The sequence below is a fragment of the Triticum aestivum genome, unplaced genomic scaffold (genome assembly GCF_018294505.1).
Source record: "Triticum aestivum cultivar Chinese Spring unplaced genomic scaffold, IWGSC CS RefSeq v2.1 scaffold42367, whole genome shotgun sequence".
Taxonomy (NCBI): Eukaryota; Viridiplantae; Streptophyta; class Magnoliopsida; order Poales; family Poaceae; genus Triticum; species Triticum aestivum.
The window spans coordinates 1-14,951 of record NW_025230341.1 but is presented as its reverse complement, the minus strand read 5'-3'; the positions used below and the strand labels follow the sequence as shown (position 1 = coordinate 14,951).

At 45.9% G+C, this 14,951-nt stretch overlaps 1 long non-coding RNA gene across 1 annotated transcript; it reads left to right on the top strand.

The window, feature by feature from the left end:
* Position 1: 1 nt before the first annotated feature.
* On the top strand, positions 2 to 927 carry LOC123175517 (uncharacterized). Its single transcript, XR_006487971.1, has 3 exons — positions 2 to 207; positions 303 to 429; positions 653 to 927. It is a non-coding gene; the product is annotated as an uncharacterized lncRNA (long non-coding RNA).
* Positions 928 to 14,951: the final 14,024 nt, after the last annotated feature.

Below are 14,951 nucleotides of genomic sequence, written 5' to 3'. Positions count from 1 at the left end.
GGCCAGGGACCTCCCTTCTCTGAGCAGCAACTCCATCTACTTCTCTTTACCGGACAGCCCTGTTGTGGTGCACTCATTGAGGACTGGATTGTCGGAGCAGTTGGCGGAGCACTGCCAAATACACAACTCGGTGGATAGGATCCGCCCCTCTGTGCGCCCATTTAGCATTGTTGATCATCTTCTCACCTACTGCCATCCTTCTCACTGGTAAGTATCACTGGCCAGTTTCCTTCCTTGCATCCACACTGTACGTCTAATTCTAAGTTAAGTTTGATGGCCTTCCCTTCCACCAACATGTGTAGGACTGAAGGACTCATGTTTCATGAGTACCATCATATACCTGATTCTTTCAAGGAATTGAGGAAGAACATCCAGGCAAAAGATTCACGACTGCGGATTCCGCGCATCATGGGCCAGTGAAAAATCAAGGTACGGCAACTACAATGCCAATGGAGACTAAACCTCTTGGAACGGTCCTAGTTAACTCTGTGTGCACAACTTCTAAGCTGGTAATCTGTTTACGTATCAAATTTTATCACGCTGTTGTACATTCTATTTGACTCGACTCAGACATTATCTTATTTTAATGCGATACAACTATTAAGAGTGAACCAATTCTAATTATCTTTTTGGTGAACAACAATGTTTATAGGTTCTGGAGACATATGCCAAAGAAGTGGGGAGAGTCTGAAGCCATGCTGAGAAATAGGGGCACCAGCCTGAATACAACAGCCTATTATTCTAAGAGTCTCATCCGGCCACTACCGGTCTGCAACGTCCGCAGCAGTGTGTCATAAGAGCATGTTCTGCAACGTCCGCAGCAGTGTATCATAAGAGCATGTTCGACAGATGATGTAAAACGGTTGTTGCATTTTAAAAAACTGTCATTTGGGATACTTAAGCCAAAAAATTTGCTTCCGCATCTCAGTATCTCAATTTGGTCCCTCAAACGTTTACAGCAACCCAAAATTTTAGTTCGATGTGCTACAACACCTCTAGCTGATAAAGCAAAACCAAAACGCAGGTGCGCCATCACCAACCGCCTCCAACCGATGATATAAAACGATTGGGGACACTTAAAGCCAAAAAAAATTGGTAAATGTTTGCATCCGGTCGACCGGCCGAGTTTCGGTCGGTCGCATTGCTCACTCCGCGTTTCGCTCGTCTGTAGGTGGTCCACCACCGAACGAGTGCATGGATTTACCTTATCTCTTCAGGGGCAAAATGAGATCCACTCATTCTTCTGGTCGTGCACATGTGAATCTCCTCTGCACGGCAGGCTACACTCTATCCCCTCTTCCTTTCTGTAGATGCTCGCCTTCCCTCACCGGCGACAGGCTATGCCGGCCGGCCATGGCCACCGCCCCCTTCTGTTTTCTTCTCCATCCCATGGTGGTCGTGGCTGCCCCCCCCCCCCTTTTTCCCCACTGCAAACAAGTGTTGCAAAACCGATGCTCAACGGTGCGGACGGCAGCGGTGACAAGTGCTGGAGACCGGCGGCGGCCGGTGTTGGGTACCCCGGCGACAAGTGATTGAGATCCGGTGTTTTGTATTTTTGCTGGAAGCAGCCCCAAATTTTGCTACCATTATCTTCTTTTGCTGGAACCAACCAATTCATTTTTGCTACAACATTTGTTTATTTTGTTGAAATCAGTGTATCAAGTTTTTGCTTCTACCATCTTCGGTTTTTGCTGGAACCAATCCAAATTTTTGCTACCATGTTTCAGCAAGATGTGGATCGGTGAGATGTTTCGTTGAGACCGTCGGCAGGGACGACATGTATTCCAGTCGATTTGCTGGAACCGTCTTTTTGGTTTGCTACGACCGAAAAGTTTTTTTGCTGGATTGGCGAGATGTTTCGTTGTGATCGTCGATGATGACGGCATGTTTTTTTGCTGGAACCGGCATTTTTTGCTGGAAGCGGCAATGTTTTTTGCTGGAACTGTGTTTATTTTTTGCTACCACCGGTGTTTTGAGTGTTGGAACCGGCTCTAATTTTTGCTACTACAGGAGTTTCTGTGTTACTGGAACAACAACCATTTTTTCATTGTTTGCTACCAATTGTGTTTTGGTTTGCTGGAACCATCTCTATTTTTTGCTACCAATTGGGATTCGATTTGCTGGAACCATCTCTATTTTTTGCTACCACTGCGAGCCATGGCGTCCTCGCCATTGATTCTGCTGGGGGACGAGGTCGTGGGCAGCACTGGCAAGGGGCGGGGCGCGCGGCTACTGTCGATGGCGAGGGGACAGACATGTGCTGCACGATGCGGAGGGGCGAAAGCCACCATGGCTCCTTATGTTTTTCTTCTCTGCTCAAAAAGACAACCGGCGATGGCGGCGAGCATCGGCGGCGAGGACGGACGGCGAGGGCGCCGACCGGCGACGAGGACGCCGCGATGGTGCATCAAGTTCGGTCGTTTTCTCACGGGCGGTATGGCGGGTGTTGGGGAACGTAGTAATTCCAAAAAAATTCCTACGCACACGCAAGATCATGGTGATGCATAGCAACGAGAGGGGAGAGTGTTGTCCACGTACCCTCGTAGACCGAAAGCGGAAGCGTTAGAACAACGCGGTTGATGTAGTCGTACGTCTTCACTATCCGACCGATCCAAGTACCGAACGTACGGCACCTCCGAGTTCAGCACACGTTCAGCCCAATGACGATCCCCAGACTCTGATTCAGCAGGGTGTCGGGGAAGAGTTCCGTCAGCACGACGGCGTGGTGACGGTGATGATGTTCTACCGACGCAGGGCTTCGCCTAAGCACCGCTACAATATGACCGAGGTGGAATATGGTGGAGGGGGGCACCGCACACGGCTAAGTAACGATCACGAAGATCAACTTGTGTGTCATGGGGTGCCCCCTGCCCCCGTATATAAAGGAGGGAGGGGGAGGTGCGGCCGGCCCCTAGGGGTGCGCCTGGAGGAGTCCTACTCCCACCGGGAATAGGACTCCCCCCTCTTGCCTTGTTGGAGAAGGAAGGGAGAAGGGGGAAAGAGGAAAGGGGGGCGCCGCCCCCCCTTCCTTGTCCTATTCGGACTAGGGGGAAGGGGCCCTTAGGGCCCATGTAGGCCCATTAACCCCCGGGGGGGTTCCGGTAACCCCCCGGTACTCCGGTAAAATCCCGATTTCACCCGGAACGATTCCGATATCGAAATATAGGCTTCCAATATATCAATCTTTATGTCTCGACCATTTCGAGACTCCTCATCATGTCCGTGATCATATCCGGGACTCCAAACAACCTTCGATACATCAAAACTCATAAACTCATAATATAACTGTCATCGTAACGTTAAGCGTGCGGACCCTATGGGTTCGAGAACTATGTAGACATGACCTAGAACTGTTTCCGGTCAATAACCAATAGCGGAACCTGGATGCTCATATTGGCTCCTACATATTCTACGAAGATCTTTATCGGTCAAACCGCATAACAACATACGTTGTTCCCTTTGTCATCGGTATGTTACTTGCCCGAGATTCGATCGTCGGTATCCAATACCTAGTTCAATCTCGTTACCGGCAAGTCTCTTTACTCGTTACGTAATGCATCATTCTGTAACTAACTCATTAGCTACATTGCTTGCAAGGCTTATAGTGATGTGCATTACCGAGAGGGCCCAGAGATACCTCTCCGACAATCGGAGTGACAAAACCTAATCTCGAAATACGCCAACTCAACATGTACCTTTGGAGACACCTGTAGAGCTCCTTTATAATCACCCAGTTACATTGTGACGTTTGGTAGCACACAAAGTGTTCCTCCGGTAAACGGGAGTTGCATAATCTCATAGTTATAGGAACTTTGTATAAGTCATGAAGAAAGCAATAGCAACCTACTAAATGATCAAGTGCTAAGCTAACGGAATGGGTCAAGTCAATCACATCATTCTCCTAATGATGTGATCCCATTAGTCAAATGACAACACATGTCAATGGCTAGGAAACATAACCATCTTTGATCAATGAGCTAGTCAATTAGAGGCATACTAGTGACATTAAGTTTGTCTATGTATTCACACATGTATCATGTTTCCGGTTAATACAATTCTAGCATGAATAATAAACATTTATCATGATATGAGGAAATACATAATAACTTTATTATTGCCTCTAGGGCATATTTCCTTTAGTCTCCCACTTGCACTAGAGTCAATAATCTAGATTACACAGTAATGATTCTAACACCCATGGAGTCTTGGTGCTGATAATGTTTTGCTCGTGGAAGGGGCTTAGTCAATGGGTCTGCAACATTCAGATCCGTATGTATCTTGCAAATCTCTATGTCTCCCACTTGGACTTGGTTCCGGATGGAATTGAAGCGTCTCTTGATGTGGTTGGTCCTCTTGTGAAATCTGGATTCCTTTGCCAAGGCAATTGCACCAGTATTGTCATAGAAGATCTTCATTCATCCCGATGCACTAGGTATGACACCTAGATCGGAAATGAACTCCTTCATCCAGAATCCTTCATTTGTTGCTTCCGAAGCAGCTATGTACTCCGCTTCGCATGTAGATCCCGCCACGACGCTTTGTTTAGAACTGCACCAACTGACAGCTCCACCGTTCAATATAAACACGTATCCGGGTTGCGATTTAGAATCGTCCGGATCAGTGTGAAAGCTTGCATCGACGTAACCATTTACGACTAGCTCTTTGTCACCTCCATAAACGAGAAACATATCCTTAGTCCTTTTCAGGTATTTCAGGATATTCTTGACCGTTGTCCAGTGATCCACTCCTGGATTACTTTGGTACCTCCCTGCCAAACTTATTGCTAAGCATACATCAGGTCTGGTACACAGCATTGCATACATGATAGAGCCTATGGCTGAAGCATAGGGAACATCTTTCATTTTCTCTCTATCTTCTGATGTGGTCGGGCATTGAGTCTGACTCAATTTCATACCTTGTAATACAGGCAAGAACCCTTTCTTTGCCTGATCCATTTTGAACTTTTTCAAAACTTTATCAAGGTATGTGCTTTGTGAAAGTCCAATTAAGCGTCTTGATATATCTCTATAGATCTTGATGCCCAATATGTAAGCAGCTTCACCGAGGTCTTTCATTGAAAAACTTTTATTCAAGTATCCCTTTATGCCATCCAGAAATTCTATATCATTTCCAATTAACAATATGTCATCTACATATAATATCAGAAATGCTATAGAGCTCCCACTCACTTTCTTGTAAATACAGGCTTCTCCAAAAGTCTGTATAAAACCATATGCTTTGATCACACTATCAAAGAGTTTATTCCAATTCCGAGAGGCTTGCAGCAGTCCATAAATGGATCGCTGGAGCTTGCACACTTTGTTAGAACCTTTTGGATCGATAAAACCTTCCGGTTGCATCATATACAACTCTTCTTCCAGAAATCCATTCAAGAATGCAGTTTTGACATCCATTTGCCAAATTTCATAATCATAAAATGCGGCAATTGCTAACATGATTCGGACAGACTTAAGCATCACTACGGGTGAGAAAATCTCATCATAGTCAACCCCTTGAACTTGTCAAAAACCTTTCGCAACAAGTCGAGCTTTGTAGGCAGTTACATTACCATCAGCGTCAGTCTTCTTCTTGAAGATCCATTTATTCTCGATGGCTTGCCGATCATCGGGCAAGTCAACCAAAGTCCATACTTTATTCTCATACATGGATCCCATCTCAGATTTCATGGCTTCAAGCCATTTTGCGGAATCTGGGCTCATCATTGCTTCCTCATAGTTCGTAGGTTCTCCATGGTCAAGTAACATGACTTCCAGAATAGGATTACCATACCACTCTGGTGCGGATCTTACTCTGGTAGACCTACGAGGTTCGGTAGTAACTTGATCTAAAGTTTCATGATCAATATCATTAGCTTCCTCACTGATTGGTGTAGTTGTCACAGGAACCGGTTCTTGTGATGAACTACTTTCCAATAAGGGAGCAGGTACAACTACCTCATCAAGTTCTACTTTCCTCCCACTCACTTCTTTCAAGAGAAACTCCTTCTCTAGAAAGGATCCGAATTTAGCAACAAAAATCTTGCCCTCAGATCTGTGTTAGAAGGTATACCCAATAGTCTCTTTTGGGTATCCTATGAAGACACATTTCTCTGATTTGCGTTCGAGATTATCTGGTTGAAGTTCCTTTACATAAGCATCGCAGCCCCAAACTTTAAGAAACGACAACTTTGGTTTCTTGCCAAACCACAATTCATAAGGCGTTGTCTCAACGGATTTTGATGGTGCCCTATTTACCGTGAATGCAGCCGTCTCTAAAGTATAACCCCAAAATGATAGCGGTAAATCTGTAAGAGACATCATAGATCGCACCATATCTAGTAAAGTACGATTACGACATTCGGACACACCATTTCGTTGTGGTGTTCCGGGTGGCGTGAGTTGTGAAACTATTCCGCATTGCTTCAAATGTAAACCAAACTCGTAACTCAAATATTCTCCTCCACGATCAGATCATAGAAATTTTATTTTCTTGTTACGATGATTTTCCACTTCACTCTGAAATTCTTTGAACTTTTCAAATGTTTCAGACTTGTGTTTCATCAAGTAGATATACCCATATCTGCTTAAATCATCTGTGAAGGTGAGAAAATAACGATACTCGCCGCGAGCTTCAATATTCATTGGACCACATACATCAGTATGTATGATTTCCAATAAATCAGTTGCTCGCTCCATAGTTCCGGAGAACGGCGCTTTAGTCACCTTGCCCATGAGGCACGGTTTGCAAGTACCAAGTGATTCATAATCAAGTGATTCCAGAAGTCCATCAGTATGGAGTTTCTTCATGCGCTTTACACCGATATGACCTAAACGGCAGTGCCACAAATAAGTTGCACTATCATTATCAACTCTGCATCTTTTGGCTTCAACATTATGAATATGTGTATCACTACTATCAAGATTCAATAAAAATAGACCACTCTTCAAGGGTGCATGACCATAAAAGATATTACTCATATAAATAGAACAACCATTATTCTCTGATTTAAATGAATAACCATCTCGCATAAACAAGATCCAGATATAATGTTCATGCTTAACGCTGGCACCAAATAACAATTATTTAGGTCTAAAACTATTCCCGATGGTAGATGTAGAGGTAGCGTGCCGACCGCGATCACATCGACTTTGGAACCATTTCCCACGTGCATCGTCACCTCGTCCTTAGGCAATCTTCGCTTAATCCGTAGTCCCTGTTTCGAGTTGCAAATATTAGCAACAGAACCAGTATCAAATACCCAGGTGCTACTGCGAGCATTATTAAGGTACACATCAATAACATGTATATCACATATACCTTTGTTCACTTTGCCATCCTTCTTATCCGCCAAATACTTGGGGCAGTTCCGCTTCCAGTGTCCAGTCTGCTTGCAGTAGAAGCACTCAGTCTCAGGCTTAGGTCCAGATTTGGGTTTCTTCTCTTGAGCAGCAACTTGCTTGTTGTTCTTCTTGAAGTTCCCCTTCTTTTTCCCTTTACCCTTTTTCTTGAAACTGGTGGTCTTATTGACCATCAACACTTGATGCTCCTTCTTGATTTCTACCTCCGCAGCTTTTTGCATTGCGAAGAGCTCGGGAATAGTATTGTCCATCCCTTGCATATTATAGTTCATCATGAAGCTCTTGTTGCTTGGTGGCAGTGATTGGAGAATTCTGTCAATGACACTATCATCAGGAAGATTAACTCCCAGTTGAATCAAGTGATTATTATACCCAGACATTTTGAGTATATGTTCACTGATAGAACTATTGTCCTCCATCTTACAGCTATAGAACTTATTGGAGACTTCATATCTCCCAATCCGGGCATTTGCTTGAAATATTAACTTCAACTCCTGGAACATCTCATATGCTCCATGACGTTCAAAACGTCGTTGAAGACCCGGTTCCAAGCCGTAAAGCATGGCACACTGAACTATCGAGTAGTCATCAGCTTTGCTCTGCCAGACGTTCTTAACGTCGTCAGTTGCATCTGCAGCAGGCCTGGCACCCAGTGGTGCTTCCAGGACGTAATTCTTCTGTGCAGCAATGAGGATAATCCTCAGGTTACGGACCCAGTCCGTGTAATTGCTACCATCATCTTTCAACTTAGCTTTCTCAAGGAACGCATTAAAATTCAACGGAACAACAGCACGAGCCATCTATCTACAATAAACATAGACAAGCAAAATACTATCAGGTACTAAGTTCATGATAAATTTAAGTTCAATTAATCATATTACTTAAGAACTCCCACTTAGACAGACATCTCTCTAGTCATCTAAGTGATCACGTGATCCAGATCAACTAAACCATGTCCGATCATCACGTGAGATGGAGTAGTTTCAATGGTGAACATCACTATGTTGATCATATCTACTATATGATTCACGTTCGACCTTTCAGTCTCCGTGTTCCGAGGCCATATCTATATATGCTAGGCTCGTCAAGTTTAACCTGAGTATTCCGCGTGTGCAACTGTTTTGCACATCACGTGGTGTCTTAGCACGAAGAACTTTCGCAACGGTGCATACTCAGGGAGAACACTTCTTGATAATTTAGTGAGAGATCATCTTAAAATGCTACCGTCAATCAAAGCAAGATAAGATGCATAAAGGATAAACATCACATGCAATCAATATAAGTGATATGACATGGCCATCATCATCTTGTGCTTGTGATCTCCATCTCCGAAGCATCAACGTGATCACCATCATCACCGGCGTGACACCTTGATCTCCATTGTAGCATCGTTGTCGTTACGCCATCTATTGCTTCTACGACTATCGCTACCGCTTAGTGATAAAGTAAAGCAATTACAGGGTGTTTGCATTTCATACAATAAAGCAACAACCATATGGCTCCTGCCAGTTGCCGATAACTTCGGTTACAAAACATGATCATCTCATACAATAAAATATAGCATCACGTCTTGACCATATCACATCACAACATGCCCTGCAAAAACAAGTTAGACGTCCTCTACTTTGTTGTTGCAAATTTTATGTGGCTGCTACGGGCTGAGCAAGAACCGTTCTTACTTATGCATCAAAACCACAACGATAGTTCGTCAAGTTAGTGTTGTTTTAACCTTCGCAAGGACCGGGCGTAGCCACACTCGGTTCAACTAAAGTGAGAGAGACAGACACCCGCCAGTCACCTTTAAGCAATGAGTGCTCGTAACGGTGAAACCAGTCTCGCATAAGCGTACGCGTAATGTCGGTCTGGGCCGCTTCATCTCACAATACCGTTGAACCAAAGTATGACATGTTGGTAAGCAGTATGACTTGTATCACCCACAACTCACTTGTGTTCTACTCGTGCATATAACATCTACGCATAAAACCTGGATCGGATGCCACTGTTAGGGAACGTAGTAATTTCAAAAAAAATCCTATGCACACGCAAGATCATGGTGATGCATAGCAACGAGAGGGGAGAGTGTTATCCACGTACCCTCGTAGACCGAAAGCGGAAGCGTTAGAACAACGCGGTTGATGTAGTCATACGTCTTCACGATCCGACCGATCCAAATATCGAACGTACGGCACCTCCGAGTTTAGCACACGTTCAGCTCAATGACGATCCCCGGACTCCGATCCAGCAGGGTGTCGGGGAAGAGTTCCGTCAGCACGATGGCGTGGTGATGGTGATGATGTTCTACCAATGCAGGGCTTCGCCTAAGCACCGCTACGATATGACCGAGGTGGAATATGGTGGAGGGGGGCACCGCACACGGCTAAGGAACGATCACGAAGATCAACTTGTGTGTCATGGGGTGCCCCCTGCCCCCGTATATAAAGAAGGAAGGGGGGAGGTGCGGCCGGCCCCTAGGGTGCGCTTGGAGGAGTCCTACTCCCACCGGGAGTAGGACTCCCCCCTCTTGCCTTGTTGGAGAAGGAAGGGAGAAGGGGGAAAGAGGAAAGGGGGGCGCCGCCCCCCCCCCCTTCCTTGTCCTATTCGGACTAGGGGGGAGTGGGCGCGCGGCCTGCCCTGGCCGGCCCTCCTCTTCTCCCTTAGGGCCCATGTAGGCCCATTAACCCCCGGGGGGTTCCGGTAACCCCCCGGTACTCCAGTAAAATCCCGATTTCACCCGGAATGATTCCGATATCCAAATATAGGTTTCCATTATATCAATCTTTATGTCTCAACCATTTCGAGACTCCTCGTCATGTCCGTGATCATATCCGGGACTCCGAACAACCTTCGGTACATCAAAACTCATAAACTCATAATATAACTGTCAACATAACGTTAATCGTGCGGACCCTACGGGTATGAGAACTATGTAGACATGACCGAGAACTGTTTCCGGTAAATAACCAATAGCAGAACTGGATGCTCATATTGGCTCCTACATATTCTACGAAGATCTTTATCGGTCAAACTGCATAACAACATACATTGTTCCCTTTGTCATCGGTATCTTACTTGCCCGAGATTCGATCGTCGGTATCCAATACATAGTTCAATCTCGTTACCGGCAAGTCTCTTTACTCGTTACGTAATGCATCATTCCGTAACTAACTCATTAGCTACACTACTTGCAAGGCTTATAGTGATGTGCATTACCGAGAGGGCCTAGAGATACCTCTCCAACAATCGGAGTGACAAAACCTAATCTCGAAATACGCCAACTCAACATGTACCTTTGGAGACACCTGTAGAGCTCCTTTATAATCACCTAGTTACGTTGTGACGTTTGGTAGCACATAAAGTGTTCCTCCGGTAAACGGGAGTTGCATAATCTCATAGTTATAGGAAATTTGTATAAGTCATGAAGAAAGCAATAGCAACCTACTAAATGATCAAGTGCTAAGCTAACGGAATGGGTCAAGTCAATCACATCATTATCCTAATGATGTGATCCCGTTAATCAAATGACAACACATGTCTATGGCTAGGAAACATAACCATCTTTGATCAATGAGCTAGTCAATTAGAGGCATACTAGTGACATTAAGTTTGTCTATGTATTCACACATGTATCATGTTTCTGGTTAATACAATTCTAGCATGAATAATAAACATTTATCATGATATGAGGAAATAAATAATAACTTTATTATTGCCTCTAGGGCATATTTCCTTTAGCGGGGCCGCGGGGATGCGGAGCGTCGGCGGCGCTCGGGGGCGTTGCAATTTTTATCGCAGGGGAGGGGTAGCGGGCGAGGGGAGACTGCGAGGAGGACAAAGTTGGGGTTAGATCTGACGTTTTTAATCGCGCGTATCGGGCGACCAGGGCTCGACCGGCCCAATCGTTCAGCTGGTCCGCCGGCGCCTAGCGTCGCCCCAAAAAAATTGCTTCCACATCTGCACTATCTCTATTGGCCAAAAAAATTGCTTCTGCTTCCGTGTATCTCTATTTGGTCCCTAAAACGTTTACAACAACCCTAAATTTTAGTTTCATGTGCTACAAATTTGCAGCACCTAGCCGATGCACGGATTTAGGGTTGCAAATTTTAGTTTCATGTGCTACAAATCAGGTGCTGCAAATTTGTAACTTCCCGATTCGTTTCCACGTGTCATCTTTGGTGATATCTAGATTGCCCGGCGGTGATGTGCTCATCCTCGCACTCCCGTTTTGCTGTTGATTAGCTAGCTGTACATGAAGCTTGTAGGCATTTTTAACCGAGTGCAAGCCCTTTGCATCATACTGCCATGCTATGAAATCATGGACCCCTTCCCTGAGTGGGATTGCGAGTATGTGTTGCGCGTCGTCCGCCCAGAAAGTCTCCCTGACCAACCGTTCATCCCAGTTTCCGGTCGCCGGGTCTATCAAATCGCACACTCGCTCCAGGAGATGTGCGCCTCTCGGTATGATAACACGCCGCGACCAGGGTCTTGGAATCTAAGGGTCCACCCAGATATTAACATCCATACCATCTCCAATTCTTCAAATATAGCCCTCCTTGAACAGCTCAAGTCCATGGAACAAACTCCGCCAAGCATAGGAAATGCCATCTTTTGGGGCTGCCTCCAAGATATGCGTGTCGGGAAAGTATTTTGCTTTCAGTAGCTTAGCACAAAGTGTGTCTGGGTTCTGAATAAGTCTCCAAATTTGACGAGACAGCATCACTACGTTGAAGCTATACATATCCCAAAATCCAAGCCCACCCCTCGCCTTTGATTATGTTAGTTTTCGCCAATTGATCCAGTGCATTGTGTTCTCCTTCTCTTGCTGACTCCACCAGTAATTGCCAATAAGTGAGCTGAGTTCCTTGTAAAAGGTTTTTGTCAAGTGAAAACAGGACATAGCAAAGGTTGGAATCGCTTGCGCCACAACCGTGACTAGTGTTTCCTTCCCTGACTTTGCGATCATCCTCCCCTTCCACCCATAGACCCTTCCAGCCATACCACTCTTTACAAAGGAGAACGCCTTCTTCCTCGATTGACCCACATGTACGGGTAGGCCAAGGTATTTCTCATTCCATGTTTCACTCCGAATCTGCAGCGCCTCCTTACCTCTTCCTTCACTGACATTGGAGTGTTTGGACTAAACATAATGGCAGATTTTTCAGTATTGATGCACTGGCCCGAGCAGTCCTCGTAAAGGTCAAGTATTGCTCTCAACGCTGCTCCCTGTTCTTGGTTTGCTTTCAGCAGCAGCACCGAGTCGTCGGCAAACAAAAGTTGGGACACCACCGGGGATGCGTTACAAACTTTCACTCCGCTGATCCTACTGGCCCTTTCTGCATCATGTAGTAAGGCTGAAAGTCCCTCACCACAAATGACAAAAATATACGGGGACACCTGGTCCCCCTGTCTTAGGCCACGCGAAGGACAGAACTGCTGAGTTAGCTCGCCATTCACCTTGATCTGATAGCGGACCGAGGTTATACATTTCATGAACAACTCAACCCAAGCATTGCTAAATCCCAACTTGGTAAGCATGGCTCGCACAAAGCTCCATTCGACACGATCATATGCTTTACTCATGTCAGCTTTCACCGCTGCCACCCCTTCTCTTCCCTTCTTTTTATTGAGTAGATAGTGCGACACCTCATAGGCCACGAGGATATTATCCGTGATCAGCCTTCCAGGGACAAATGCACTCTGGTTCTCTGATATGATAGCTGGGAGGATCAATTTCAAACGATTAGCAATGACCTTGGACACAAGCTTGTAGATTACATTGCATAAGCCGATGGGCCGGAGATCCTTAATCCGGTTAGGGTTCTTGACCTTCGGGATGAGCACAACCACCATATCATTCCTCCCTTCCGGCATCTACGCCCCATTAAGAACTGCAAGTACTTCTTTGACAACCTTGTCCCCCATAAAGTGCCAATGACGCTTGTACACTAGAGATAGCATTCCATCAGGTCCAAGTGCCTTAAGATCACCAATATGGTCCAATGCCGCCTTGACCTCTTCTCTCGTAAATTCAACTTCTAGTATAAGCCTCATGCCCTCTGTGATCTGTGGCTCGACTTTTTGAATAAGCTCATTCATCCTGGTGCCTGTTGATGAGGTGAATAGTTCCTGAAAAAACGAGCAAATATAGTTAGAAAGTCACTCTCCCTCCTTCACTACTGATCCGTCCTCCCTTCTTAACTCCTTCACTCTATTAGTCTTCCGTCTAGCATTTGCCACGGCAAGTACTTTGTGCTTCTATTACCATCCCGCAGCCATGTAACATGTGATCGCTGCTTAGCTTTTATCTTCTTCTTCTCTTCTAACTCTTCCACACCACACCGAAGTCTAGCCTCCTCCCTAATCTTGGTTTCTGACACCGGGGCACACATACACTTCTCCAAGTCTCGTTTTGCTTTTTTAAGTCGGCCTTCTAGCTCCCACGCAACTTCTTTGTGCCATTTCGTCATTCTTCCTGCAACACTCCGCAGCGCTTGGGCCACATTTGCTGTCTCTCCCAGCATACCCTCCTCCCACGCTCCTTGTATTTCAGCGCTACAACCTTCTTCCTTGAGCCACCACGCCTCGAACCTGAACCACCTATCCCCACGTGCCAGCGTTCTGCCTTCTCCTTGGGTGCACACTATAACCGACCGATGATCCGAGTGTCTGGGCGGCCCATTGAGCACAGAATAATCTGGGAACATCTTGCACCAAGCTGAGTTAGCCGTGGCTCGGTCCAGCCATTCACACATGTAATTGTTGATGTCCTTGCTGTGATTCCTCCAAGTATATTTATCCCCTGAATAGCCAATGTCGCTGAGTTCACAAGCTACCAAAGCTTCCCGGAAATTATCCATCATGATTTGTGGCCGCAACACTCCTCCAACCTTTTCATCATGCGAGAGGATTTCATTAAAGTCTCCTAGGCATAGCCATCGCCAACCATCCTGATGTTGTTGCCCCAACAGTCTTAGTGTACGCCATGTGTCTTCCTTCCGCTTCGTAACTGACTCACCATACACACCTATCAACCTCCATATCCTTCCATCCTCCTCCTTCACATCAACAACTATATGTCTCCTACCGTATGATCTGAGCGCCACGTCTATACCGCGTCACCAGAACAACACCCCCCCTACTTCTTCCTTCCGAATTCCATGCTGTCATATGAACAAGGCCAGTCATCCACCTGAATTTCTCGAGCTCTTTCACCGTCATTTTCGTCTCCGCCAAGAACACAATGTCGGGCTCCTTCGTCCTCCCCGGGTCGAGGAGGCTGCGAACTACCGGGCCGTTCCCGAGCCCCCGGCAGTTCCAACCGATGATTTTCATTGCTCCTGGCGGGGCTGCTCTGACAACCCGGCCGATATGCTAGTAGTGATGACTTCCACCTCCTCCACCTCTCCTGGAACAACCATCTCATCACCAACAGTTTTGCCCTTCTTGTGGTCCCTCTCCATATCTTCATCCACCAAACTCCTCTTCTGACCTAGCACCACTTCCCTCTCCTTCGACCTCTCTATTGGTCTCTCCCTCCCCTCCTTGCTAAGCTTCTTGAAACGTTTGCCATTTACATTTCCTTTCTTCCCTCCCCCC